This window comes from Cherax quadricarinatus, chromosome 49 (genome assembly GCF_038502225.1).
Source record: "Cherax quadricarinatus isolate ZL_2023a chromosome 49, ASM3850222v1, whole genome shotgun sequence".
Classification (NCBI taxonomy): Eukaryota; Metazoa; Arthropoda; class Malacostraca; order Decapoda; family Parastacidae; genus Cherax; species Cherax quadricarinatus.
In genome coordinates this window covers 16,443,448-16,470,935 of record NC_091340.1, presented here as the reverse complement: position 1 = coordinate 16,470,935, position 27,488 = coordinate 16,443,448, and the positions used below count along the sequence as shown (strand labels likewise).

The window sequence follows — 27,488 nt, the reverse complement described above, 5'->3', positions numbered from 1 at the left end:
TCATAAGTTAATGAGTGGTAAATTTGGGCCTAAATATGAGAGAATGCATCTATGTGGTAAGTGTGCACCATATAAAACAAATCCTGCAGCACAGTGCACGAGAAAAAAATGCGACCATGTTTTTGGATTAAAACAACTGATGAAGCCTTTACCCTTGGGTAAAGGCTTCATCGATTAGCACCAAAATCGGCTAACAGCTCACTTGGGCGTAAAAATATTGGCTCGGCTAACACCAAATAACTCGGTTAAGGGCTTTCGTCCTGAACGTGTCCGTGTGGCCTGAGCAGGCCCGGCCACTCCACTCCGTGTACAGCCAGTGTGCCATTGTTTACAAAGCCAGCGAGGACAATTCCACGCATACATGCGATATACTGCATTTTGTATTATTCCATTGTTTTTAGTGCGTGCAACTGCTAAATAAGCCACCATGGGTCCCATGAAAGCTTCTAGTGCCAACTATGTGGTAAAAAGGGCGAGGTGTACAATCGAATTAAAGAGATAATCGCAAAGTACGAGAGTGGAGTGCGTATCTCAGAGCTGGAAAGGTTACATAACGAACCCTATTCAACCATCACTACTATCTTGGCCAACAAAAAGGCAATCAAGGAAGCTGTTGTTGCGAAAGGTGCAAGTATGCTTACAAAACAGAGATAGCAAATACAGTGGACCCTCAACCAACGATGGCATCGCCCAACGATAAAATCGGTTAACGATGCGATCTTACGTAAAAATATTGGCTCAACCAACAATGAAAAACTCGGGTAAGGAGATTTGTCTCTAATGCGTCCGCCTGTTCTTCCAGCCCGAGCGCCTCAGCTGCCCTGCCTCCAGCTAGTGTGCCATTGTTTACAAGCCAGGGCGGACAGTTCCATGCGTAAATGCGATACATTTTGTATTATTCCATTGTTTTTAGTGCTTGTAACTGCTAAATAAGCCACCATGGGCCCAAAGAAAGCTTCTAGTGCGAACTCCGTGGCAAAAAGGGCGAGATGTACTATCGAACTGAAAAAAAGATTAACATTGCAAAGTACGAAAGTGGAGTGTGTGCCTCCAAGCTGGCCAGGTTGTACAACAAACCCCAGTCAACCATCGCTACTATCTTGGCCAACAGAAAGGCAACCAAGAAGCTGTTGTTGCTAAAGATGCAAGAATGTTTTCAAAACAGAGATCACAAATACTCGAAGATGTGGAGAGACTGTTGCTGCTGTGGATAAATGACAAACAATTTTCAGACGTGTTTCTCAGTCAATACGTGAAAAGGCAAGGCAGTTGCATGCGGATCTCATTAAGAAAATGCCTGGAACTAGTGGTGATGTTAGTGACTAAGGCCAGCAAAGGTTGGTTTGAGATTTAAGAGTCATAGTGGCAAGGTGATGGTATGGCGAGACTGCCAGTTCTGACAAAAAAGCGGCTGAAATATATGTGCAGGACTTTAAGGAGTACATCGACACTGAAAAATTAAAACTCCAGCAAGTGTTCAATTGCGACGAAAAAGGCCTGTTTTGGAAGAAAATGCCAAACAGGACCTACACTAATAATGTTGGTGGAATTACCGACAATATGTAAAGTAAAAGGACACAAGTGCAACTAATGTGACATTTTATTGTGGCAATGTATCGGCTTGACAAAGCTCCTGGAGAGCAAAACGTTGCCACAATAAAATGTCACATTAGTTGCACTTGTAGGACCTACATTACTCAGGAGGAAAAGGCACTCCCAGGACACAAGCCTATGAAAGACAGGCTAACTAATGTTTTGTAGCAATGCTAGTGGGGATTGCAAAGTGAAGCCTTTACTCGTGTATCAAACTCCCAGTGTTCAAGAAAAACAGTGTTGTCAAGATCAAATTGTGTGATCTGGAGAGCAAACACTAAGGCATGGGTCACTAGGGACATTTTCCTTGACTGGTTCTATGACGTGTTTGATCCCACTGTGAAAAAGTACCTCCTGGAAAATAAATTGTCATGCAAGTGACTCCTGGTAATGGACAATGCTCCTGCTCATCCTCACAACTTGCAAGAGCAAACTGCAGGGGAGTTGAGCTTTATCAAAGTGAAGTTTTTGTCTCCTAATACCACTCCTCTCCTCCAGCCCATGGACCAGCAGGTCATTTCAAACTTCAAAAAACTATACACCAAAGCAGTGTTTCAAAAGTACTTTGAAGTGACCTCAGACACTGAATTGACCCTTAAGAGAGCTCTGGAAATATCACTTCAGTATCCTCAGTTGCATAAACCTTATAGGTAAGGCTTGGGAGGGAGTGACTTGCAGGACTTGGAACTCTGCCTGGAGAAAATTGTGGCCACAATGTGTACAGGAAAGGGATTTTGAAGCATTTGGGGCTAACCCTCAGGAGACTATGCCAGTTGTGGAATCTATTGTGGCATTGGGGAAGTCCATGGGGTTGGAGGTTAGTGCCAGGAATGCCTGCATTGTTTATTCTGGACCCTATTTTGAAATTGGATTATGAACTGTGTGAAACTGGCCAAATTACCAATTTCTGATCACTTTATTGGGTAGTTGAAATAGTTGATTGGGCAGTTTCTTCTGCTCAATCGATAAAATAGAAGTAATACTAGTGAAATAGCTAAGAATTTGGTAGACTGGAATAATATAATAGGAGTCAAAGTGGGCAATCGCCAATGCATAAACATTGTGAAATTTCGACAATTTTCCATGAAATTTTATACCTTATGTTTTATCTACAGAAAAAGATTCTCTACCATTTCAAAAGAAAAAATAACAATTTTCTTTTTAAATTCTTGGACCCTCAAAGAGTTAAGAATTGCTTGAGAAAGTTACTACTAAACTGTTACTAGAAAGGCTGACAACAGATGTATTTGGCGAATGTTTTTTTGTACATTTCTTCCCTGAAGCACGCAAGCACTAAATCCTGATGGCATCAAGGCAAATCTTTTTACTTGATAATTCGCCTACTTGCCTAAGGGCTGAAAACTTGACAAAAATTGTACATTTAAGGTCATGTTTCTGCACCTAATCCCCCCCCCCCTCTCTTATCCAATCTATTGTTAAGGAAGTTATTGTAGCCTGCAAGAGTTTGTACCAGTCTAGATACTTAGATGAAGTACTGGTCGTGACTGAGGAAGGTTTGTAAAGATACGGTGGTCTATGTGTGGACCACTGGCTTACGATGGCCTCAACCTACGATAAAACCAACTTACGATGGTTTGTCAGCTTAAAAATTTGACCCCGACCTACGATGAAAAACTCAACTTATATCATTCATCCTGAACGCAGCCATCTGGTTTGTCCGGCCTGAGCACCTCAGCTGAGCTAGTGTGATATTGTTTACAAGCAAGGGCAGACAGTTGCAAGTATACATTTGATAAATTTTGTATTATTCCAGTGTTTTTAGTGCTTGTAACTGCTAAATAAGCCACCATGGGCCCAAACAAAGCTTCTAGTGCCAACCCTGTGGTAAAAGGGGCGAGAAATACTATTGTACCACGGTCAGCTGCTGCTGCACCACAGTCATCTATACTACTCGAAGATGTGGACTATTGTTAGTGTGGCTTATCAAGAATACCGAGAAAATTAACCCCAGAGGGTTAGCCACCCAGGATAACCCAAGAAAGTCAGTGTGTCATCGAGGACTGTCCAACTTATTTCCATTAGGGTCCTTAATCTTGTTCCCCAGGATGCGACCCACACCAGTCGACTAACACCCAGGTGAACAGAAAAAAAATGCCTGGGACTAGTGCTCATATTGGTGAATTTAAGGCCAGCAAAGGTTGGTTTGAAAGATTTAAGAATCGTAGTGGCATACACAGTGTGATAAGACCTGTTCTGGAAGAAAATGCCAAACGGGACCTACATTACTCAGGAGGAAAAGGCACTCCCAGGACACAGTGTCACATCACACTACATCTTCAATAAAGGTAAGTGTCATTTATTCTTCATTTGGTACACTAGTACATGCACAATACGGTGGACCCCCGCCTTATGAACGCATTGCGTTACGTTAAATCCGCCACATGAAGCATTTGAACGCAAAAATTTTGCCTCGCCTCACGATAAAAAACTCGCCTCATGTGATTCGTCCGGGACGTGTCCCGCATGGCCTCAGTTGCCCCGTGCATGCCAGCGTTTACAAGCCAGCCAGTGCAGTCGCATCTAAGCATACATTCAGTACATTTCGTATTATCACAGTGACTTGAGTGCTTGTAGCTGCAAAGTAAGTCACTATGGGCCCCAAGAAAGCTTCTAGTGCCAACCCTGTGGTAAAAAGGGTGAAAATTACTATGGAAATGAAGAAAGATAATAGCTAAGTACGAAAGTGGAGTGCATGTCTCCAAGCTGGCCAGGTTGTATACCAAACCCCAATCAACCATCGCTACTATCTAGGCCAACAAAACGATAATCAAGGAAGCTGTTCTTGCAAAAGGTGCAAGTTTGTTTTCGAAACAGAGATCGCAAGTACTTGAAGATCTTGAGAGACTGTTATTGGTGTGGATAAACGAAAAACAGATAGCAGGAGATAGCATCTCTCAAGCGATTGTATGTGAAACGGCTAGGAAGTTGCATGACGATTTAATTAGAAAAATGCCTGCAACTAGTGGCGATGTGAGTGAATTTAAGGCCAGCAAAGGTTGGTTTGAGAGATTTAAGAATACATAGTGTGATAAGGCATGGTGAGGCTGCCAGTTCGGACCAAAAAGCGGCTGAAAACTATGTGAAGGAATTCAAGGAGTATATAGACAGTGAAGAAATGAAACCTGAACAAGTGTTTAATTGCGACGAAACAGGCCCATTTTGGAAGATAATGCCAAGCAGGACCTACATTACTCACGAGGACAAGGCACTCCCAGGACATAAGCCTATGAAAGACAGGCTTACTCTTCTGTGTGCTAATGCTAGTGGTGATTGCAAAGTGAAGCCTTTATTGGTGTATCACTCAAACTCCCAGAGCATTCAGGCAAAACAATGTCCTCAAGGCTAATTTGTGTGTGCTGTGGAAGGCAAACAGTAAGGCATGGGTCACTAGGGACTTTTTCTATGACTGGTTACACCATGCATTTGCCCCCAGTGAAAAATTACCTCCTGGAAAATAAATTGGACCTTAAGTGCCTCCTGGTATTAGACAATGCTCCTGGTCATCCTTCAGACTTGGCAGAGCGACTTTCTAGGGACATGAGCTTCATTATGGTCAGTTTTCTGCCTCCTAATACCACTCCTCTCCTGCAGCCCATGGACCAGCAGGTCATTTCAAACCTCACAAAACTATACACAAAAGCAATGTCTCAAAAGTGCTTTGAAGTGACCTCACTCAATTGACAAAGAGAGTTTTGGAAAGATCACTAGCATCCTCAGTTGTGTAAACCTTATAGGTAAGGCTTGGGGAGGAAGTGACTAAGAGGACCTTGAACTCTGCTTGGAAGAAACTGTGGTCACAATGTGTAGAAGAAAGGGATTTTGAAGGGTTTGGGGCTAACCCTGAGAAATGTATGCCAGTTGTGGAATCCATTGTGGCATTGGGGAAGTCCTTGGGGTTGGAGGTGAGTGGGGAGGATGTGGAAGAGTTGGTGGAGGAGGACAATGAAGAACTAACCACTGAAGAGCTGAAAGATCATCTTCAACAGCAAGAGGCCAGACCTGAGGAAACTGCTTAAGAGGAGGGGAGAGAGAAATTGAGGAAGTTGCCTACTTCAAATATTAAGGAAATGTGTGCAAAGTGGGTTGAACTGCAAACCTTTGCGGATGAAAATCACCCTGACACAGCTACTGCAAGCCGTGCTGGTGACTATTACAATGACAATGTTATGGCCCATTTTAGGAAAGTCTTAAAGGAACAGGAGGTACAGAGCTCTATGGACAGATTTGTTGGGCGACAGAGGTCCAGTGACTCAAGCTGGTCCTAGTGGCATCAAAAGAAGGGAAGTAACCCCAGAAAAGGACTTCATACCTCAAGTCCTAATGAAAGGGGATTCCCCTTCTAAACAATAACTTCCACACTCCCCTCCTCCCATCCCATCAATCATCACCAGATCTTCAATAAAGTTAAGTGTCAAGTATTCTTAGTAAGAGTATTAATTGTGCATGTCTTAACCCTTTGACTGTTTACGCCATATAAATACGTCTTACGCGCCACTGTTTCTGACGTATATATACTCAATAATTCTAGCGGCTTCAAATCAAGCGGAAGAAAGGTGGTAGGCCCACATGTGAGAGAATGGGTCTGTGTGGTCAATGTGCACCACATAAAAAAATCCTGCAGCACAGTGCGTAATGAGAAAAAAAAACTGAACGTTTTTTTGGATTAAAACGCCAACTTTGAGGTGTATTTTCGTATAGTATTTATCGATGTATTTGCGTTTTCATAGTCTTAGGTGATAAAATGGAAAACATATTACAGAAATAGAGATGATTTTCATTACTTTGACGATGAAAACGACCTTGAAACTGAGCTCAAAGTAGGTTAAATGTTCGATTTTTACCAATGTTCAGGAGTAAACATATCACACCACACGTCCAAGACACGTCAACTGGGGAGTCTAATATTCTTTCACTAGTGCACTGATGTTATTTATACCATTTTTACAATAATGCAGTGGTCTGTATAACAGTAAATTTTGTATTTTTTTTTTTTTTGTATGAATAAAAAATCAAAATAGAAAGCAATAATAATATAAGAGGGGCCTAGAGATGTGACTAATGAACAGAGGATATGTTATTTTAGTGCCAAGAATGTCTACCTTGTTTATTCTGGACCCTATTTTGAAATTGGCATCTTTTTTAGTGTGTGTGAAATTGGCCAAATTGCCAATTTCTGACCACCATATTGGGTAGTACAAATTAGTAAATGGCAGGTTTCTTGTACTCAGCTGATAGATAAAATGGAGTTCTAAAGAAATAGCTATGAGTTTGGTCAACTGGAACAAAGGAATTGGCTGAAAATAGGGCTCAAAGTCGGCGAAGTCGCCGATACGCATATGTCGCCGAGACCGCTAACTTTGCGGGAGCGTAATTCCACGAGTTTTCGACCAAATTTCGAACTTTTGGTGTCAATACCATCGGGAAAAGATTCTCTATCATTTCATAAGAAAAAATAAAAAAAAAAATTTTAAATTTAGTGACAGAATGACAGTTTCAGAAAGGGGCCTGAAACAGTCAAAGGGTTAAGTTTGTGTGTATTAAAATTAATATTTCATGTGGTAAAAAAAAATTTTTTCATACTTTGTGGAGTCTTGCACAGATTAATTTGATTTCCATTATTTCTTATGGGGAAAATTAATTCGCCATACGATAATTTCAGCTTTGATGAGCTCTCAGGAACGAATTAATATCGTAAGGGGGTCCACGGGATGTATTGTGCATGGATCCTCCTTTTTGTGTGTAGGAAAATGTATATTTCATGTGGAAATTTTTTTTTTTCATACTTTTGGGTGTCTTGAATGGATTAATTTGATTTCCATTATTTCTCATGGGGGAAATTAATTCGACTTGCGATAATTTCGTCTTACGATGTGCTCTCTGGAACGGATTAATATCGTAAGTTGGGGGTCCACTGTATAACCTAAAGCCTGCCATCTTTAACCTTCCAGGATCATAGAACTGTAATGACAATATTAACAAATGGTATGAGAAAATTGCTATATAACCTTTATACTAAGTTGGACTTCTGAGGAGTTTGAGGTCAATTCTTCTGCAGCACCTGTAACAATTATGGCCCTTTACGCATCTTTCCACCAACAAAGTAAAATTACCATAAAATTTGTACGTATAGTGGTCCCTTGAGTTATGATGGTCTTGAGTTATAATATACCCACAAAGGAATTTAGTTTTGAGCTGTGATGAAAAATTCGAGATAAAGATAAACATACAATGATCAGCACATATGGGTAGGTGGGTGGGTGATAGGCAGCACACGTGGATGGGCCTCAACCAATCAGCGATGTGATAGTTTGCCTCTTGGACATTGTCTGAACCAATTCAAATACTCTATGATGTCTGCCAGGTATTTTAGAAAGACCTCAGGATATTGAGCCAGCAGCTTCAAGGAAATCTGGAAGACCAAGTTTAACATCTCAGATTCTGAAGCTCATAGTAAAATCCTGGAATGAAGTTTCCACGTAGTGCCACATTGCAGCCTGCAAGAAGCTGTGGCCTTCAGTCACCAATGACTGATGAATTTGAGGCTGAAGAGATGCAGATGTAAACCATAGCTCCATTTCATTTGCAGATGATACTAGAATCTGCATGAAACTGCCATCCACTGAGGACACAGTAAATCTCCAAGCAGATATAAACTGGTTTTCCAATGGGCAACACAAAACATGATGTTCAATGAGGACAGGCCCGGTGGCCTGGTGGCTAAAGCTCCCGCTTCACACACGGAGGGCCCGGGTTCGATTCCCGGCGGGTGGAAACAATTCGACACGTTTCCTTACACCTGTTGTCCTGTTCACCTAGCAGCAAATAGGTACCTGGGTGTTAGTCGACTGGTGTGGGTCGCATCCTGGGGGACAAGATTAACCCTTTGACTGTTTCAGGCCCCTCTCTGAAACTGTCATTCTATGTCGCTCAATTTTTGAAAAAAAAAATTATTTTTTCTTATGAAATGATAGAGAATCTTTTCCCGATGGTAATGACACCAAAAGTTCGAAATTTGGTCGAAAACTCGTGGAATTATGCTCCCGCGAAGTTAGCGGTCTCGGCGACATACGTATCGGCGATTTCGCCGACTTTGAGCCCTATTTTCAGCCAATTCCATTGTTCCAGTTGACCAAACTCAGCTATTTCTTTAGAACTCCATTTTATCTATCAGCTGAGTACAAGAAACCTCCCATTTACTAATTTGGACTACCCAATATGGTGGTCAGAAATTGGCAATTTGGCCAATTTCACGCAAAATAAAAAAGATGCCAATTTCAAAATAGGGTCCAGAATAAACAAGGTAGACATTCGTGGCACTAAAATAACATATGCTCTGTTCATTAGTCACATCTCTAGGCCCCTCTTATATTATTATTGCTTTCTATTTTGATTTTTTATTCATACAAAAAAATACAAAATTTACTGTTATGCAGACGACTGCATTATTGTAAAAATGGTATAAATAATATCAGTGCACTAGTGAAAGAATATTAGACTCCCCAGTTGACGTGTATTGGACGTGTGGTGTGATTTATTTACTCTTGAACATTGGTAAAAATCGAACATTTCTGCTACTTTGAGCTCAGTTTCAAGGTCGTTTTCATCGTAAAAGTAATGAAAATCATCTCTATTTCTGTAATATGTTTTCCATTTTATCACCTAAGACCATGAAAACGCGAATACAACGATAAATACTATACGAAAATACACCTCAAAGTCGGCGTTTTATTCCAAAAAAACGATCAGTTTTTTTTTCTCATTACGCAATGTGTGCTGCAGGATTTTTTTTATGTGGTGCACACTGACCACACAGACCCATTCTCTCACATGTGGGCCTACCAGCTTTCTCCCACTTGATTTGAAGCCGCTAGAATTATTGAGTATATATACGTCAGAAACATTGGCTCGTAAGACGTATTTATACGTCGAAAACAGTCAAAGGGTTAAGGACCCCAATGGAAATAAGTTAGACAGTCCTCGATGACGCACTGACTTTCTTGGGTTATCCTGGGTGGCTAACCCTCCGGGGTTAAAAATCCGAACGAAATCTTATCTTATCTAACTACTCCATTATGGAAAACTGGAGGAAAAAATATCTAGAACTGAGTATACTACAAGCTCTAATCACATAAAAATGGAAAAGCAGCATGTAGGACTTGGGAGTGTTAATGTTGGAGAATCTAACCTTCGAGGATCATAAGTCACTATCACATCTACGAGAAATGATAGGACGGATAATGAGAACCTTCAAAACAAGGGATGCCAAGCTAAAGATGATCCCTTTTAAAACACTTGTTCTCTCTACACTGAAATACTGCTGTACACTAACAGCTCCACTAAAAGCAGGTGAAATTGCAGATCTAGAGAATGCAGAGAACTTTTACTGCATATATAAGTTCTGTCAAACACCTTAGTTACTGGGAATGCTTGAAGTCACCTGATCTGTACTCACTGGAGCACAGGCAAGAGAGGTATAATCTACATACCCCCAATGAAAAGTAGGGGCACCATGGGTACACAAACATTAAATGTCTGGGGACCAAGACTGTTCAACAGCCTCCCACCAGGCATAAGGGGAATTACCAATAGAGCCCCTGGCTACCTTCAAGAGGGAGCTGGACAGATACCTGAAGGTGGTGCCCGATCAGCCGGGCTGAGGTTCGTACGTTGAACTACATTTGGGCCAGTAGTAACAGCCCAGTTAATCAGGCTTTGATGCCATGGGAGGCCTGTTTCAAGGATTGGGCCACGGGGGTGTTGACCCCTGGAACACCCTCCAGGTAATACTGTACTGTGTTACAAGTTACAATATTCTTAAATGTTCAGTAATTTTCTGAATCAATGGACCATGCCCACTGAATCCAAACTTTCCCCATTTAAGTTACATCATGGAAAAATTTAAATTTCATAATTTGGAAGCTACAGACAATCAGCAAGTGTTGCTCGTGTAAGAACTATGCACATAAAGGGCCCAAAAATTTTGAACTCATTACCAGTAAATACTAAAGTAACCCAATCTGAGCATCAACTTAAGTCTTCTCGAAAACCATCTTCTCACCCTAAACTAAATATTAAATACTCAATACTTAAATTAAGATCTCCCAATTACCTAAATCTTAACACTTCAAAATTTAAATACCCAAAGTTTATACATAACTTAATACCACACTATAGTATAAATACCTCCACAAAACTATACTGCCTTACACAATATTGTAGCATTCTCATACTGTAAACTACTCTCACCAACACTCAATATTATATTCCAATAATATAACTTAAATATTTACTACTGATATACACAACCTACAAAATACCGTCAAACTGTCCCAATGTAATATCCCCAGATTGTAACTGAGTTAACTTACTGTCTGCTTTAAATAAAAATAGATGTTCAACTTAATTAAACTATGATCAATTTCACTAGTATTAAGTATGTAATCTGTAAGCCATTAATTTAGTCTGCCCATAATGCCATGGCATGATAGTGACTGTCTTTGCACTGCAACTCATTATTTTAACTACAGAATCTCAATGTAAACTTTCAAAGAAATAAAAATTGTATTGTATACTCCCACCCTGTATTATTCCAGTAAACTGACAAAGACAATCATTTCAATTAACCCTTTGAGGGTTTTGGTCGTACTAGTACGTCTTACGCGTAGGGGTTTTTGACGTACTAGTACTCATAAATTCTAGCGGCCTCAAATCTAGTGGGAGAAAGCTGGTAGGCCTTCATATGAAAGAATGGGTCTATGTGGTCAGTGTGCACAGTCTAAAAAAAATCCTGCAGCACACAGTGCATAATGAGAAAAAAAAAACTTTGACCATTTTTTTGGAATAAATCAGCGACTTTGCAGTGTATTTTCGTATGGTATTTATTGTTGTATTCTAGTTTTCTTGGTCTCATTTTATAGAATGGAAGACATATTACAGAAATTGAGATGATTTTGACTGGTTTTACAATGAAAGGTGCCTTGAAATTGAGCTCAAAGTAGCAGAAATGTTCGATTTTTACCAAACTTCAAAAGTAAACAAATCGTGCCAAACGTGCAATACACGTCAACTGGTGAGTCTAATATTCTTACACAAGTGCACCAATAATATTTATACCATTTTTTACACTAATGCAGTAGTCTGCATAACAGTAAATCTTTTATTTTTTGAGAATAAAAATTCAAAGTGGAAAGCAAAAGAATATAAGAGGGGCCTTGAGACGTGACTAATGACTAGAGGAAATGTCATTTTAGTGCCAGGAATGTCTTTCTTGTTTATTCTGGACCCTATTCGGAAATTGGCATCTTTTGAAATTTGTGTGAAATTGGCAAAATTGCTAAATTCTGACCACTGTACTGGATAGTTGAATTTCATAAATGGGTGGTTTCTTGCACCCATTCGATAGAAAAAATGGAGTTCTAGCGAAATATTCATGTTTTTTGTCGACTAGTACAGTGAAATTGGCCGAAAATGGGGCTCAAAGTGGGCAAAATCGCCGATGCGTAAACATCGCTGAGACCGCTAACTTTGCGAGAGCATAATTCCGTAAGTTTTCTACCAAATTTCAAACTTTTGGTGTCTTTATGATCGGGAAAAGATTCTCTATCTTTTCATAAGAGAAAATAATTTTTTTTTTTTTTTTAAATTTGGCCGACCCTGAGAACGAGTTTCGGAGAGGGCCTGTCGACCCTCAAAGGGTTAAGAAAATAAAAGTGAATGACTGTCATTTAAATACAAAAATATCCAATACTCATACCATATGATTAAAGGTTTAAAAAAAACATTCTGAAAACTTGAAAACAAATGTACAGTATAGTAATAACTGGGATTAAAAGATTATTCCAATGCCTGAAATTAAAATACAGGCCGGCCATCACTAATCCGGCATCACTGGGACCTGTAGTGTGCCGGATTAGTGAGTTTGCTGAATTACAGAGTGGTTAGGTTAGAGTACACTTAACCTATCAAGAGAGATTTTCTGCTACATCATCCTCATTTTCATCACTGCTTTCTCCTCCACTGGCTTGCTGCTGTGGATTTACAACAATCTGTACAGTTTCCAAGTCAGTATAATGATGAAATTTGAAATTATGCTAGCCGAAATTAGTGCCGGATTACCGACTGAACCGGATAACTGATTGCCGGCCTGCATACATTATTCTAATGGATAAAATTAAAAATACTAAACTGAAGTTAAAAGAACATCTCCCCATTTTGTATCCATGATTTACAAAACCAACAAGTTGATAAATGATACTTTTACAACATTTGGGTATCCTAATTCTGGAAACATTTCACCAGCCAGTAGCTTTTTCAGTCCAATAAATTGAGAAATGGTGGAAGATGAGGAATTTGAGGTGATCAGTTCCTCAGCCTGAGTATGCATCCAGTCCATCAGTTGTGATAAAAAGTACAGTATACACCTACCATCCGACTTTATGACTGAGTTCGGTTCCGAGAAACCGTTCCTAAGTCGAAATGGACACAAGTCGAACTTTACTACTGAATATCAACATAACACTTTTGTAATGACTATTTTATTGTTTTATTTTGGTATTTCATGTTTTACTTTACTTTTTATGCTGTTAGTACTGTATTTTATACTGTAAGGTTTAGGATAAACACTGCGTACAACACAAACACTTGTTTATTTCCCAGAAATTTGGCATAAAAAACACGGTCGTAAGTAGAGTCGTCGTAAGTCGAGCAGGTCATAAGTCGGGTGGTAGGTGTATATACAGTGGAACCTCGAATTTCGAAAGTATCACTTATCGAACTCTTCCAAAATCGACTTTTTTTCGAACCAACTCTGACACCATTATCGAACTTGCCCTTTTTCGAACCGCCAGGTACCGGACCTGTCTGCCAGCCCGCTCCGTCCGCGTTCCCGCGCAGGCGCCATGAGCCAGTCTGGCTTTGTTGATGTGAGTGAACACTAACCTGCGGTCTCATTCAAACATTTTATGATTAATTCATTGTGTTTAATGCTTGTGGGACTGTGACATAAGCTACCATGAAACTTGCTAGTGGTACCCCTGTGGTAAAGAAAGTTAGAAACACCATAGATGTGGAGGAGTGGCAAGGATGTGGAAGAGTTGGAGGAGGACCACAGGGAAGAGCTAACCACTGAAGAGCTGGAAGAGCTTCATCTGGAACAGTATCAGACCACAGCTGAGGAACTTGCTTCAGAGGAAGAGAGAGTGGATGAGGTGCCTTCTTCAAAGATTATGGAGATTTGCGCCAAATGGAATGATGTCCAAATGTTTGTGGAGAAGTACCACCCTGAGCAAGCTGAAACAAGCCATCTTTGCAACAAGTTCAGTGATAGAACCATGTCCCATTTTAGGGAAATCTTAAAGAGGCACCAGAAACAGAAGACTGTGGACAGTTATTTTGTGAGACAGGGGTCCAGTGACTCAAGCTGGTCCTAGTGGCATTAAGAGACAGAAGGGAAGTAACCCCAGAGAGGGCTTTGATACCTAAAGTCCTTATGGAGAGGGATTCCCCTTCCAAACACTAACCCCAACTCTCTCTCTCTCTCCTCCCTATCTTCCAGATGCCATCACCAATCTTCAATAGAGGTAATCAAAAATGTTATTTTATATGTTTATTTAAATTTATTAATAATCGTACACTATATTTGTTGTGCATGTAAAACTATAATGTAATACTATCTATAAAATGTATTTTTTTGTGAATATTTTTAGGTTTCTGGAACGGATTAATTGTATTTCCATTATTTCTTATGGGAAATATTGCTTCGCCTTTCAAACTTTTCGAATTTAAAACTAGCTCCTGGAACGGATTAAGTTTGATATTTGAGGTTCCACTGTACAAAGAAATGGCTTATCTAGTGCAAACAGTTGAGGTGAAGCAGTGGTAAGCAGCATCACCAGTGGAAAAATCCACTAGTGGAAGTAGGTCATGCCTACAGGTAAGGCTAATTTATCAACGTGTCAGTTTTCTAAACCATTTACACAAACTCCGTCAAACATCTTGGAATCTTGACGAGGGGAATTCCTAGTGATGCCACCTACCACTGCTTTACCTCACCTGTCTGCAGTATTTTATTTATTATTTATTAGCACACTGGCCGATTCCCACCAAGGCAGGGTGGCCCGAAAAGGAAAAACTTTCACCATCATTCACTCCATCACTGTCTTGCCAGAAGGGTGCTTTACACTACAGTTTTTAAACTCCAACATTAACACCCCTCCTTCAGAGTGCAGGCACTGTATTTCCCATCTACAGGACTCAAGTCCGGCCTGCTGGTTTCCCTGAATCCCTCCATAAATGTTACTTTGCTCGCACTCCAACGGCACGTCAAGCATTAAAAACCATTTGTCTCCATTCACTCCTATCAAACACGCTCACGCATGCCCACTGGAAGTCCAAGCCCCTCGCACACAAAACCTCCTTTACCCCCTCCCTCCAACCTTTCCTAGGCTGACCCCTACCCTGCCTTCTTTCCACTAAAGACAGATACACTCGAAGTCATTCTGTATCGCTCCATTCTCTCTACATGTCCAAACCACCTCAACAACCCTTCCTCAGCCCTCTGGACAACAGTTTTGGCAATCCCGCACCTCCTCCTAACTTTCAAACTACGAATTCTCTGCATTATATTCACACCACACATTGCCCTCAGACATGACATCTCCACTGCCTCCAGCCTTCTCCTCGCTGCAACATTCATCACCCATACTTCACACCCATATAAGAGCGTTGGTAAAACTACACTCATACATTCCCCTCTTTGCCTCCAAGGACGAAGTTCTTTGTCTCCACAGACTCCTAAGTTCACTGCTCACCCTTTTCCCCTCATCAATTCTATGATTCACCTCATCTTTCATAGACCCATCCGCTGACACGTCCACTCCCAAATATCTGAATACATTCACCTCCTCCATACTCTCTCCCTCCAATCTGATATCCAATCTTTCATCACCTAATCTTTTTGTTATCCTCATAACCTTACTCTTTCCTGCATTCACTTTTAATTTTCTTCTTTTACATACCCTACCAAATTCATCCACCAACCTCTGCAACTTCTCTTCAGAATCTCCCAAGAGCAGTGTCATCAGCAAAGAGCAAATGTGACAACTCCCACTGTGTGATTATCTTTTAACTCCACACCTCTTGCCAAGACCCTCGCATTTACTTCTCTTACAACCCCATCTATAAATATATTAAACAACCACGGTGACATCACACATCCTTGTCTAAGGCCTACTTTTACTGGGAAATAATCTCCCTCTTTCCTACATACTCTAACTTGAGCCTCACTATCCTCGTAAAAACTCTTCACTGCTTTCAGTAACCTACCTCCTATACCATACACCTGCAACATCTGCCGCACTGCCCCCCTATCCACCCTGTCATACACCTTTTCCAAATCCATAAATGCCACAAAAACCTCTTTAGCCTTATCTAAATACTGTTCACTTATATGTTTCACTGTAAACACCTGGTCCACACATCCCTTACCTTTCCTAAAGCCTCCTTGTTCATCTGCTATCCCATTCTCCGTTTTACTCTTAATTCTTTCAATAATAACTCTACCAGGTATACTCAAGACTTATCCCTCTATAATTTTTGCACTCTCTTTTGTCCCCTTTGTCTTTATGCAAAGGAACTATGCATGCTCTCTGCCAATCCCTAGGTACCCTACCCTCTTCTATACATTTATTAAATAATAGCACCAACCACTCCATAACTATATCCCCACCTGCTTTTAACATTTCTATCTTTATCCCATCAATCCCAGCTGCCTTACCCCCTTTCACTTTACCTACTGCCTCACGAACTTCCCCCACACTCACAACTGGCTCTTCCTCACTCCTACAAGATGTTATTCCTCCTTGCCCTATACATGAAATCACAGCTTCCCTATCTTCATCAACATTTAACAATTCCTCAAAATATTCCCTCCATCTTCCCAATACCTCTAACTCTTTCTTTTAATAACTCTCCTCTCCTATTTTTAACTGACAAATCCATTTGTTCTCTAGGCTTACTTATCTTGTTAATCTCACTCCAAAACTTTCTTATTTTCAACAAAATTTGTTGATAACATCTCACCCACTCTCTCATTTGCTCTCTTTTTACATTGCTTCACCACTCTCTTAACCTCTCTGCAGTAAGCCCTTTTTTCCAAACATGCTGCATTTTTATCAAGTTTATTCCAAAATGAGCAACTAATTACCTCAAACTCCTCATCTTCCATAGTTTTTCTCTGTAATAGACTTAAGTCACTGGCTGGTACAATGTTTCTAGAATAAAGAAACTCAAATGCTGCACAATTGTCTCATTTATCTCCCTATTTTTGAAAGTTACTCTGTGCCTATGAGGAAATAATGTCCCCTCCAGTGCTAAACAATCTTTCACTACTGTCTAGGTTAGCCAGAAATGGAAGAACTATCATTTTCTTTTAATTCTCTAGTGGATTTCTTTAAAGCAATAATGCCCTTGTCAGGTATTTGCCATTTTTTGCGATTTGGAAAAAGTTCCCTAGACAGATGTCATTGTTGAGAATGCTGACTAATTTCTCTACAACATTTATCAAAATTACTGAAGATTGAGACACTTATGCAACATATGGGAATCTTTATTCAGGAAACGTTTCGCCACACAGTGGCTTCATCAGTTCAATACAAAGAAGAAAGGCGTAAGCAGAGGAGGAATTTGAGGTGATCAGTCCCTCAGCCTGGAGTCGATGTGTTCAGTCCATCAATCTTGTAGAATGTACAGCATAGGGCCGTAGACGTGGCTTATATACTGTAGTGAGGCGAGGTGAAGCAGGAGGAGGTGAGGTCATAGTGGTACCATCCACTAGTCGAAGTAGGTCTTCGTCCAAAAGTTGAACAAGTGTTGAAGAATTCTTTGTAACAAGATCCCATGATGCTGCAGTGTCTGACAGTTGAAGATTGAGACACAAAGAATTCTTCAACACTTGTTCAACTTTTGGACGAAGACCTACTTTGACTAGTGGATGGTACCACTATGACCTCACCTCCTCCTGCTTTACCTCACCTCACTACAGTATATAAGTCACGTCTACGGCCCGATGCTGTACATTCTACAAGATTGATGGACTGAACACATCGACTCCAGGCTGAGGGACTGATCACCTCAAATTCCTCCTCTGCTTACGCCTTTCTTCTTTGTATTGGACTGATGAAGCCACTGTGTGGAGAAACGTTTCCTGAATAAAGATTCCCATATGTTGCATAAGTGTCTCAATCTTCAACTTGTCAGTTTTTCAAACCATTCATCACATCAAAATTACTCATCAGAATCAATATCTGTTACATCTTTACTTTCATCATCAAACTTCTTGCTGATCAATGCTAACAAACCAGTTGTTGCACTCTGGAGTTCTTGAACTACTGAATTCTTTCCTTAATTTGTGTTTTACATGACTCGTCTGCTGTAATGGCAATGAAGGAGGTATTCTTACATTGGGACTCTAGGTAAGGGCTGAGCATAATATTGTAGTCAGCGGTGTAACTCTTGAACCTAGTTAACCCTTTCAAGGTTTCGGCTGTACTAGTACGGCTTACGCACCAGGGTTTTTGACGTACTAGTACGCCTAAATTCTAGCGCCCTCAAATCTAGCGAGAGAAAGCTGGCAGGCATACATATGAAAGAATGGGTCTTTGTGGTCAGTGTGCGCAGTATAAAAAAAAAATCCTGCACAAGTGCGTAATGAGAGAAAAAAAAACGCGTTTTTTGGATTAAAACAGCGACTTTGCACTGTATTTTCGTATGGTATTTATTGTTGTATTCTAGTTTTCCTGGTCTCATTTCATAGAATGGAAGACATATTACAGAAACTGAGATGATTTTGACAGGTTTTACAATGAAAAGTACCTTGAAACTAAGCTCAAAGTAGCAGAAATGTTTGATTTTACCAAAGTTCAAAAGTAAACAAATCATGCTACGTGTCCAATACATGTCAACTGGTGAGGCTAATATTCTTTCACAAGTACGCTGATATTATTTAAACCATTTCTACACTAATGCAGTAGTCTGCATAACAGTAAATCTTCTATTTTTTGTGAGAATAAAAACTCAAAGTGGAAAGCAAAAGAATGTAAGAGGGGCGTGGGGACGTGACTAATGAACAGAGGAAATGTTATTTTAGCACCAGGAATGTCTGTCTTGTTTACTCTGGACCCTAATTGGAAATTGGCATCTTTTGAAATTAGTGTAAAATTGGCAAAGTTGCTAAATTCTGACCACTTTATTGGATAGCTGAAATCGGTAAATTGGTGGTTTCTTGTACTCATTCGATAGAAAAAATAGTTCTAGCGAAATAGTTATGATTTTTGTCGACTAGTAGACTGGAATTGGCTGAAAATAGGGCTCAAAGTGAGCAAAATCACTGATGCATAAACATCGTCGAGACCACTAACTTCGCGAGAGCATAATTCCCTAAGTTTTCAATAAAATTTCATACTTCTGGTGTCATTATGATCGGGAAAAGATTCTCTATCTTTTCATAAGAAAAATAATTTTTTTTTTTTAAATTTGGCGACCATGAAAACAAGTCTCAGAGAGGGCCTGGTGACCCTAAAAGGGTTAACAGAGCTGGTAAGTGCTACTCAAGCCTGAGAATTGCAAGGCAGTATTTCTGAAACCAGATTATTTCTTTCAAAGAGATGTATAGTTTTTCTTGAGAAATATCGTTAAAGACAACTTTTGCAATAAGAATCCACTTATTTCCATCAAATGATGAAAGGTGTGTAATCTAAGCAATATTGTACAGTGCAATGGCTTTCAGTTCACAGATGTAATCTAACATTAAGTGCTATTCCAGTGGGTACATACAGTACAGTCTGAATGAACTTGTACTTTGGTAGTTTATTTTTGAAGAGCCTCTATATACCTAGTTACTATATACCTAGTTATTATATGCCTAGTTAGCAATGCCTTGTTAATCTCTGCTAAGGAATACGAACATGGATAAGTTGAAGTGTACACAGGAAGCATCACAACCTGTTGTATCCCATCCCTTCAAGTCCTTAACAATACTGGCACCATTAACCAGTAGAGCTATCAAATGAATTGTGGAAGCTGTTATGTTGAACTCAATTACTTCTGGAATGTCAGATGAGCACTGCTGTATGGGATCCAGGAAATGGCATAGCCCAAAAGACAAAATTTTTCTGAACACTTTGCTGAAGCAATGTCAAGTTAATTTTTATAAAGGCAGAACAGTTACACGAGACTGTGTTGCATCCATGCGAGTGTCGGGAGGTAAGTAACCCCTCACAATAATTAGGTAGTGTTAATTTTACTGGTTTCAAGTTATGTGTTATATTAATATTTTAAAAATAGACTGGTATCAGCAAGTTTTTCAGATACCACAAAAATAGCCAATAACCACTGATACTTTGGCACACCCTCTACACCTAACCTAATTTACAATAACCTAACTCCGTCATTGGTATTGGTGCATATATATATATATATATATATATATATATATATATATATATATATATATATATATATATATATATATATATATATATATATAATATATATATATATATATATATATATATATATATATACATAACAATACTAGTGTTGACTGGTCCTGTCATGCTGATAACCAAAACAATTATTTTCACTAATCTACCAAATTATCAACAATATTTATTCCATGGTAAAATGTAAAGTAATGCCAAAGCTGAAAATATAAACACACAAGCAGCATAATGTGATCGTTTATTGACAACGTTTCACCCACACAGTGGGCTTTATCAAGTCACAAACAAATCTGTGACTATCAAGTCCACTGTGTGGGTGAAACGTTGTCAATAAAGGATCACATAATACTGCTTATGTGTTTATGTTTCCATTGTGTCAGTATTTTATACCATTTGTTTTCAATGCCAAAGTTCTACAGAGAAAGATTATTTTTGGATTAATAAACCAAGGGCAAGTAACTCAGAATAACCCAATAAAGTCTATGGACCATCAGATACTCATTACTATAGGAGTCCTTTAATCTTGTCAGGCTGAACAACCCACAAATCAACACCCAAGCACCTAATTACTGCTAAGTAGACAGACGGCAAGTTTAAGTTAACATGCCCGAAGTCTCTGCCCCGTGCCAGGGAGCGATCCAGAGTCCCTCATTCAAGAACTGCAGGCACTATCAACCGAGCCACGAACCATTAATAGTTAATAATTAAAACCAAAATTATAAAAATTCGTCAGTAAAGCCTACTGCAGTGCTGCTACATTAATCTGCTAGTTAAATAACTAAATTAATGTAAAGATTAATAGTAACAATATATATTCCATATTAAACTGTTATATAATAATTATATAAGTTATTGTATCATAAAGAACATGGAAAAGCCCATAGTTATACAATGCATTTTGAGCAAACTTAAGATTAGATATAAATTAAACTAGTGGGTAAAATGAATAAATATTCGTGAAACTTAAAGTTATACAAACTCGAAAACAATGAGTATTTTGAGATTATTTTCTCTGTATTAACAAGGAAGTGAAAATTAATAGTTGTATGCAAGTCATTAAAGCAAGTGTAAGAAGAATATAAGAGGAAAAGTGGCCAGTATGATGGTGATGATGATGGTGTCTATATGATGAAGCTGGGCCAGCAATTATCAGTGTGTGGAGGCGCTGCTGCCTTCAGAACAAGCGTCAACAGTGATTTTTGTTGTGTGGGAGTGTGAGGAAGATGGTGGAGTGTGCAGAGGGAAAGTAAGAAGGAATGAGTGAGGGTAGAATGTTGGGTGGGCATGGCGGGCGCCGGTCCCCGCCATCAGCTGTTCCTGCCACCACCTGCCCCAACACCACCCACATTTACCGCCACTATGTGACCTCCTGACGCCCCTGGGCACCATCACCACCATGCCACAGCCTCCAGCAGTATCCCAGCGTGTACCCAGGGCCAGAGAGTCAAGTAGAGAAGGAGTGATGAGGAGCAAGAGAGAGAGAGTGGTGAACACGTGGGGCAGTGTTAGGCCTACCAGCCACTACACTACACCAGCCACCTCTGTTACTACACTCACACCAACACAACCTCTCACACTACCCACTACATCTTCCACGATGATCACTCAGCACCACCACCAAGAAGGAACCTTCAAGAGTACACCAGGAGATGCAAGCCACGCTGACTGAGCTGTTTGGCGCCGCCTTCACTCACACTCAGCAGCAACAGCAGCAGCAGCAGCAGCAGCAGCAGCAGCAGCAACAGCCACCCACCAGCGCCATCTCAACCATATTAATAGTCACACTGACTATTATTACATTAACATTAATACATACAACTAATAAAATAAACTAATATTTAATATCACATATTTTAAAACAAATATATTTGCAAAATTATTTGCATTTTAAATTCTTCACCGTACATGGCGTCAGTTGTATGGAGTTGCTTACACTCTACCAGTAATTATTATTTACAAAATAGTATTCATACAAATAATTAATCTAATTCATAAATAATATTGTTATCATCACAAACAATTAAAAAATAATTTCACTGTTTAATTATAACTATTTATATAAGGCGATACTAGTAGTTACCAGCGACTCTCTCCTGTTTGAAATATATGCAAATTACCCTGCCTCAAATATACCCTAAACCAGATACCCTGTGACCCATACCATTGCTGTGACCCATGCTTACTACACTGTGACCCATACCCACTACAATGTGAGCCATACCTACTACAATGTGACCCACACCCACTATAATGTGACCCATACCCACTACAATGTGAGCCATACCTACTACAGTGTGACCCACACACACACTATAATGTGACCCATACCCACTACAATGTAACCCATATCTACTAGAATGTGACCCACACCCACTATAATGTGACCCATACCCACTACAATGTGAGCCAGGTGAAATTGCTGGCCTAGAAAATGTACAGAGAACCTTCACGGCGCGCATAACAGAGATAAAACACCTCAATTACTGGGAGCGCTTGAGGTTCCTAAACCTGTATTCCCTGGAACGCAGGCGGGAGAGATACATGATTATATACACCTGGAAAATCCTAGAGGGACTAGTACCGAACTTGCACACGAAAATCACTCACTACGAAAGCAAAAGACTTGGCAGACGATGCAACATCCCCCCAATGAAAAGCAGGGGTGTCACTAGCACGTTAAGAGACCATACAATAAGTGTCAGGGGCCCAAGACTGTTCAACTGCCTCCCAGCATACATAAGGGGGATTACCAACAGACCCCTGGCAGTCTTCAAGCTGGCACTGGACAAGCACCTAAAGTCGGTTCCTGACCAGTGTTAGGATAAAGAATTCATTTGGATTGTCGACCCTTAGTCTGGGAAGCGGCTTGCTGAACACTGGGTAGTATTGAAAATTAAGTATCTCACTCATTTCTTGGCTGTCATCTGTGAATGTCCCATCTCGCCTAAGCAGAGACCCAATACTGGATGTTGGCATAAGAGAAGAAGTATTTTGTTTTTGGTTTTCAATTCCCTTAATGGCTTTCAGTTCTTCCTGCAATTCTTGTCTCTTGTAAGATTCCTTCAGCTTAAGTTCGATATTTGCAATTTCATTGACCAGTGCCTTCCTTCGTATTTCAGATATACTGGCCCCTTTCAGCAGCTCTGTGACTCTTCGCCTTTGTCTGTATAGGGAACGTCTCTCTCTTTTTCTAATTTACGTCTGGCAAAGTTTACATTTCGCTTGGTCTACATGTGATGGTGGTGATTTTTCCCTGCTTGTAACCCAACTGGAGCCGGGCAGTAGCAACATCCAAGAGTCCGATTATTTTGTTGGATTCACCAATATGAAGTTCAACGAGGAGAAATTTCAACTGCTGAGATATGAAAAACTTGAAGAAATTAAAAATGTGTCAGGGCATACAGCAAATTCTAACCATACAATAGAACGGAAAAGTAATGTGAAGGACCTGGGAGTGATAATGTCAGAGGATCTCGCCTTCAAAGACCACAACAATGTATCTACCTCACCCGCTAGGAAAATGATAGGATGGATAATGAGAACCTTCAAAACTAGGGATGCCATGCCCATGATGATTCTCTTCAAATTGCTTGTGCTCTCTAGGCTGGAATACTGCTGTACACTAACGGACCCCTTCAAGGCTGGCGACATTGCGGACCTGGAGAGTGTACAAAGAACTTTCACAGCACACATAAGTACGATAAGGCACCTAAACTACTGGGAACGGTTGAAGGTCCTTGATCTGTATTCCCTCGAACGCAGGCGAGAGAGATACATGATAATATACACTTGGAAGGTCCTGGAGGGATTGATACCAAACCTGCACACGAAAATCACTCCATATGAAAGCAAAAGACTCGGCAGGAGATGCAACATTTCCCCGATGAAAAGCAGGGGCGCCAAGAGTACACTAAGAGACAACACAATAAGTGTCCGGGGCCCAAGGTTGTTCAATTGCCTCCCAGGATACATAAGGGGAATTATCAATAGACCCCTGGCTGCCTTCAAGAAGGCACTGGACAGGCATCTAAAGTCAGTACCTGACCAACCGGGCTGTGGTTCGTACGTCAGCTAGCGTGCGGCTAGCAGTAACAACCTGGTTGATCAGGCCCTGATCCACCATGAGGCCTGATCTTAGACCGAGCCGCTGGGCGTTGACCCCCGAAATCTTCTGCAGGTAAACTCCATGTAACCATAGACATGTGGCTCCTCCTGCATAATAGAATGATGATAGATGGACTGACTGGTGTCAGTCAGTCAGTCTTTTCGTATTATTGTTCTCAAACTGCTAACTGACAAGCCAAGATTGTAATCTGCCCCTCCTTGAAAGCATACAACTTAGCCAGTTCATCAGTTCTATCATGCATCTGAAGACCAGTGTGAGATGGAATCCACAAGATGTGCACTCTCACTCCACTATCCACAATCCTACCATTCCCGTGTCTGGCTTCTGACACAAGCATGCCAAAATTTATACGTGATGAGTTGAGAGCATTGAAGGATGACAGAGAATCAGTTACAATTAAAGTGTCAACCTTAGATACATGGACGCATTTGAGTGCAAGGAGTATGGCAAACAGTTCTGTCTGAAAGGTAGAGGCCCAGTTATTGATGCGTGCTCCAATTTCTTTATGCGAGCCATCACTCTGTAGGACAACAGCAGCACTACCAGCTGCACCAGTGGACTGGTGAACAGAACCATCAACGTACAGCTTAAGGCATCATGTTTGGCTTCAGTGCGAAGCAATGGTTGTGATTTAAGAAGTATTTTGGGGGGAAATGGAGGGATGGTAGTCTGGAATGGGGTAATATTTCATTGAGCGGAGAAGTGCCACTGTTGCCTTACTTGACATAGATCATGTATTTGGTTCATGTAGAGACCAGTTCCAGTTTTTTTTTCGATCCATCTGGAGGAGTGTTCATCAGTGTTGAGGAAGGCTTGGAGGGCTTCTGTGCAAGGGTCTGGATGGGTTTACCTGAGCATATTGACCCCGATGAGGATATTTCTTTCAGTAACACAATCTCTAATGCTTGGAATATCAAGTTCTTTCCTCATATTTAAAATTTTGGCAGTACGAGGGCATCCTAAAATGATCCTCATTGCTTCGTTCTGCAGTTTTTCCAGCCCTCCAAGCTTCCAGTCAGACACAAGAGCAAGTAGTGGCGCAGCATAATCAACCAATGATCTAATATAAGCAAGATACATAATTTTCACAATTTTAACATTAGCACCATACCTGGGATGAAAACCTGCCACAACTCTAAGTGCTCTCAGCCTTTCTTTGTATTGGCGACAAAGTCTCGTTACAACAGGTCCAAGTAGAGGGACCTCAAAGCCTAGTTACCTGTATCTGGTTACATATTCTAGAAGAGACCCATCATGCAACTGGATCTGACGAACTGTGCCTCTCTGTCGAGGAGGACGCCTATTGAGTATCTTTGTTTTATCAGTAGAGATTATCAACCCCAGGTCCTGACACAAGGTTAGTACATGATTAAGAATGTTTTGGGTGTTGGAGAATCCGGTGGTGTGAATCATTATATTATCAGCAAAACTAATAATATAATGACGGGGTTGGCTAGACATAGCATTAAGTAAAGCATTAATTAGAATATTGAATAGGGCGGGACTGAGCACACCTCCCTGTAGGGTTCCTAATTCAAAATCTTTAGTGACACTTCTATGTCCCTGGAACAACACAGACGACTTTCTGTTGGACAGGTAGCCTTTAATCCAGCGGAGAAGCCATCCTCCAAAATCCATTCTGGCAAGTTCACTAATGAAAATTGTGGGACTTTTGAGAAGTTCACTATATGTTCTACAAGGGATTATCATATTACCAATGTAATGCTTCCGACTACCTTACAAGGTATCTATGTGTTGTTTGTGGTTAGACATATTTTAACAACATGCATTCCTTGAGTGCATTGTAAGGGCAAGTGTCCCTTTTTATTATCTGTACTTGTTATTTTTGCTTATATATTTCTGGTTTGCGTACCTGAAATTTTCAATAAAATATAAAAAAAATGAAAACTGAGACACATGTAAAGCATCTGGGTATCTTTATTGTAGACGTTTCGCCATCCAGTGGCTTTATGTCCTAGAATCTGTACTGATAAAGGCACTGGATGGCGAAACGTCTACAATAAGATACCCAGATGTTGCACGTGTCTCAGTTTTCATCTTATCGGTATTGTATACCATTCTTGTACAACTTGTCAGACACTGCAACATCATGGAATCTTGGTTCAAAGGACATCTACATGACCTTCTTTACGGTTACTACAACTTGCCCATCCCTTTCAATTCAATTCAATTCAAAGTTTATTCTCTATAAGGATTACATTGCTGAGTCTACAGAATTTGGTTATTGTGTGGTTTACATGTAGTAAAATAATAATTACAGAGTGTACCACTAGAACACCTAGCATGGCTAGGCATTTCGGGCAGACTTAGATTAAATCTTAAGTTTAAAATATTACAAATTATGAGGTAAGTTGGTATTATGGCTAAGTGACTAAATACTAGTTTGTGAGTTTAGCAATGTGAATGCTTTTGTTTTGGCACTATACATAGTTTCAGTATTGGAGCATCACAGGCCAACTTATGACTAGTTAAGATTCATTTTTTGAGATTGTGATTGATATTTCTGTTTATGGTCAAATGGGTGAGTGAGTGTAAGTGTTAACCACCAGGTGGTATTCGTGTAATTAGTTGACAGGGTGTATCAGGGAGATAAGATGTTTTCTGGTGGTAGTTTTGAAGGTGATGAATGTGTCTACAGTTTTAGAATTTTCAGGTAGGGTGTTCCAGATTTTAGGGCCTTTGACATACATTGAATTTTTGTAAAGGTTTTGAAGGACACGGGGAATGTCATAGAGATGTTTGTGTCTGATGTTGTGCCTGTGGGTTCTGTCACAACTATCAAGAAAGCGTTTTAGGTCAAGGTTAATATTGGAATTCAAGGTGCTGTAGATGTAGATTGCACAGTAGTAAGTGTGGATGTACTGAACAGGGAGTAAGTTTAGATCTATGAAGAGTGGGGGGGTGTGTTGCCAGGGATGGGATTTAGTGATTATTCTTACTGCGGCTTTTTGTTGGGTTATTATTGGCTTTAGGTGTGTTGCTGCAGTTGAACCCCAAGCACAGATAGCATAGGTGAGGTATGGATATATAAGTGAATGGTATAGTGTGAGAAGGGCAGTTTGCGGCACGTAGTGTCCTCAACAGAGTAAAGTCCGAGGCAGCTACGGTGAAAAGCTCTGTTCCATAAGGCACAGTACTCGCTCCCATCTTGTTCCTCATCCTCATATCCGACATAGACAAGGATGTCAGCCACAGCACCGTGTCTTCCTTTGCAGATGACACCCGAATCT

The 27,488-nt window shown here is 40.3% G+C and overlaps 1 protein-coding gene across 5 annotated transcripts in view; it reads right to left on the bottom strand.

Annotated features, from left to right (window-relative positions):
- The window catches only part of grp (serine/threonine-protein kinase grp), a 202,113-nt gene extending 180,229 nt beyond the window's left edge, over window positions 1-21,884 (bottom strand). The window contains exon 1 of one of the 5 annotated variants that reach the window (XM_070095218.1): window positions 21,806-21,884. The gene's annotated coding sequence lies outside the window, so the exon portion shown is untranslated. Of the gene's footprint in view, window positions 1-21,463; window positions 21,628-21,691 lie in introns of those variants that run through there. The other 4 variants (XM_070095216.1, XM_070095222.1, XM_070095217.1 and 1 more) reach the window with 4 other exon arrangements.
- Window positions 21,885-27,488: the final 5,604 nt, after the last annotated feature.